Here is a 3,987-nt window from a genome sequence, read left to right as displayed (position 1 = left end):
CGACTGGCTTTCTCTCGTCCTTATAATCATTTATTTTTAATTTTGAGAAAAGTGAAGAAGAGAGAGGGCTTCCCTAGTGGCGCGGTGGTTAAGAAACTGCCTGCCAGGGCTCCCCTGGTGGCGCAGTGGTTGAGAATCTGCCTGCCAGTGCAGGGGACACGGGTTCGAGCCCTGGTCTGGGAGGATCCCACATGCCGCGGAGCAGCTAGGCCCGTGAGCCACAACTACTGAGCCTGAGCGTCCGGAGCCTGTGCTCCGCAACAAGAGAGGCCGTGATAGTGAGAGGCCTGCGCACCGCGATGAAGAGTGGCCCCTGCTTGCCGCAACTAGAGAAAGCCCTCTCACAGAAACGAAGACCCAACACAGCCAAAATTAAATTAATTAATTAAAAAAAAAAAAAAAGAATCCGCCTGCCAATGCAGGGGACACAGGTTCGAGCCCTGGTCTGGGAAGATCCCACATGCCGCGCAGCAACTAAGCCCGTGCGCCACAACTACTGAGCCTGCGCTTCTAGAGCCCGCGAGCCACAACTACTGAAGCCCGTGCGCCTAGAGCCCACGCTCCGCAACAAGAGAAGCCACCGCAATGAGAAGCCCGCGCACCGCAACGAAGAGTAGCCCCCGCTCGCTGCAACTAGAGAAAGCCCGCACGCAGCAACGAAGACCAAAGCAGCCAAAAATAAACAGATAAATAAATAAACAAATAAATTTATTTTAAAAAGTGAAAAAGAGAGAAAAGTGCAAAGACGAATATAGCAAACACCTGTGTATCTTCCACCCAGGGCTGACAACAAATGGTTAACACCTGTCATATTTACTTCAGGTCTTTTTCATCTTTTTAAGAAACAAACAATATGTTAGAAAGTTTATATATGTACATTCTCTCAAGCACATATATCCATGAACAGTGAACAGGATTATTTTGTGCATTAGAAAAAAAATACAGGGAATTCCCTGGAGGTCCAGTGGTTAGGACTCCGCACTTTCACCGCTTTCGTGGCCGGGGTTCAATCCCTGGTCAGGTAACTAAGATCCCACAAGTCTCGTGATGCGGAAAAAAAAAAAAAGACATTAATGTACTCATGGTATATATAATTCTGCAACTTATTTTTTTCACCCAATGTTGTATTTTTGACTGCCTGGGTTCGAATTCAAGCTCTGCCATGTGAAGGCTCTGTGACTTTGAGAAAGTTACTCAGATTCTCTGTGCCTCAGTTTCCTCCCTATTTCAGAATAACAAAATACTCTAAAACTTAACAGTTTGAAAAAGCAAACACTTATTATCGGGACTTCTCTGGTGGTCCACTGGTTAAGACTCCATGCTCCCAATGCAGGGGGCCCAGATTCGATCCCTGGTCAAGGAACTAGATCCCACATGCCGCAACTAAATATCCTGCATACTGCAACTAAAAAGATCTCACATGCCATGAGGAAGATCTCGCAGGCAGCAACAAAGATCCCGCGTGCCACAACTAAGACCCAGCACAGCCAAATAAATAAATAAATAAATTCAACAACAGCAACAAAAACAGTTATCATCTCATTTCTAAGGGTCAGAAATCTGAGAGTGGTTTAGCCGGATGGTTCTGGCTTGGGGTCTCTCATGAAGTTGCAGTCAAGACATTGGTTGGGGGATTTCCCTTGTGGTGCAGTGGTTAAGAATCTGCCTGCCAATGCAGGGGCCACGGGTTCGAGCCCTGGTCTGGGAAGATCCCACATGCCACGGAGCAACCAAGCCCGTGCGCCACAACTACTGAGCCTGCGCTCTAGAGCCCATGAGCCACAACTACTGAGCCCGCATGCCACAACTACTGCAGCCCACACGCCTGTGGTCCGCAACAAGAGAAGCCACCGCAATGAGAAGCCTGCGCTCTGCAACGAAGAATCGCCCCCGCTCGCCACAACTAGAGAAAGCCCTCACGCAGCAAAGACCCAACGCAGCACCAAAAAGTAAATAATTAAAAAAAAAAAAGCCAGTCGCTAAGTCCAGCCCACCCTCAAGAAAAGGAGAATTAGTCTCCATCTCCTTGAAGAAATTGTCAAAGAATTCATGGACATATTTTAAAACTCCCACATTTGGAAAATACAGGTACTAATACTCTCTTTTTAGCAGATACATTTTTTTTTTAATTTTACTTCTTTTTTTAAAACTTATTTATTTTTGGTTGTGTTGGGTCTTTTGTTGCTGCGCGCGGCCTTTCTCTAGTTGTTGCGAGCTCTTCGTTGCGGTGCGCTGGCTTCTCATCGCGGTGGCTTCTCTTGTTGCGGAGCACAGGCACGCGGGCTTCAGTAGTTGTGGCTCAAGGGCTCTAGAGCACAGGCTCAGTAATTATGGCTCACAGGCTTAGTTGCTCTGCTGCATGTGGAATCTTCCCAGACCAGGACTCGAACCCATGTCCCCAGCATTGGCAGGCAGATTCTTAACCACTGCACCAACAGGGAAGTCCCTAGCAGGTACTTTTCAGTAGTTGTTTTAGGGTCGTTTTCTAAGGGATGCTATTTGTTATCACACACACAGTGCTTAGCACAGTACCTGGTTCATTGTAGGTGCTCAATAAATGTTAGAAATTATTACTGTATAGATCTAACTACGTCCTTTTTGACTGTTCTACGCTGTTCCATTGTTTGAATATGCCTTAATTTACTTGCCTGTTCTCTCAATGGATTTTTAGGTCAATTCCTGGTTTTTAATTTTACAAACACTGCTGCTGTGAGCAGTCTTTACATAACTCTTTATGCACTAGGCAAAGTATTTCTCTAAGGACTATGATTAAAAATGGAATCGCTGGGGCTTCCCTGGTGGCGCAGTGGTTGAGAGTCCGCCTGCCGATGCAGGGGACACGGGTTCGTGCCCCGGTCCGGGAGGATCCCACATGCCGCGGAGCGGCTGGGCCCATGAGCCATGGCCGCTGCGCCTGCGCATCCGGAGCCTGTGCTCCGCAACGGGAGAGGCCAAAACAGTGAGAGGCCCGCGTATCGCAAAAAAAAAAAAAAAAATGGAATTGCTGGGTCACTGGATGGATGCACTCAGTAGCATCAATTCTTCTCCCATCGTCTCCCATCTGTCCCCAAAACAACAGCTCACCAGAGTTAATGCCTCAGGGCCTTTGCACATGCTGTTGCCACTGCCTGTACCACTCTTTCCGCAGATATCCACACAGCTCCCTCCTCACTTCCTTTAGGTCTCTGCTCAAATGTCACCTCCTCAGAGAATCCTTCCATGGACACCCTGTCCCTCTAGCAACCTGCTTCATGTTTGGTGAGAGAACTTACCACTTGCCATTATACTATGCATTTTATTGGATTGTTTATTGTACATCTTCCCCACTGGAATGTCAGCTCCATGAGGGCAGGGATTTATGTGTTTCTTCCACTGCTGCATCCCCAGCATCCAGAACGGTGCCTGGCACACAGTAGGCATCCAGCAGATACCAGCTGAGTGCTGATCCCATCTGGGTGGAGCTCTTAGGGGTCCTGACTTAGCCTCTCTCCCCCTTGGGTTCCATCCTGAACGCTCCTGAGCTGAAGTTGAGGATTTCACTCCTTCTGGAGGCTCTAGGGAAGAACCCATTTCCTGCCTTTTCCAGCTTCTAGAGGCTGCCTGCATTCCTTGGTCCATGGCCTCTTTCTCCAACTTCAAAGCCAGCCAAGGCTGGTCAAGTTCTTCTCAAGCTGTTATTATCTTTCTCACTTCGCCTTTTTGCTTCTGTTGTCACATCTCGTTCTCAGACTCTGGCGTTTCTGCCTCCCTTTTACAATTACCCTTGGGATGACATTGAGCCCACCCGGGTAATCCTGGATCACCTCGCCATCTCAAGGTTCTTAACTTAATTGCATCTGCAAAGTCGCTTTTGTCACGTAAGGTGACATACGCAGAAGTTCTGGGGATTAGGACATGGATATCTTTTTTGAGGGGGAATTATAATTCTGCCAACCACAAAGAGATGCCGACATGGATAAATTCGTTCATTCCACAAACACTTATTGA

The sequence above is a fragment of the Lagenorhynchus albirostris genome, chromosome 3 (assembly GCF_949774975.1).
Source record: "Lagenorhynchus albirostris chromosome 3, mLagAlb1.1, whole genome shotgun sequence".
Lineage (NCBI taxonomy): Eukaryota > Metazoa > Chordata > Mammalia > Artiodactyla > Delphinidae > Lagenorhynchus > Lagenorhynchus albirostris.
The sequence above is the reverse complement of the archived record's forward strand: the minus strand, read 5'-3'. Positions refer to the sequence as shown.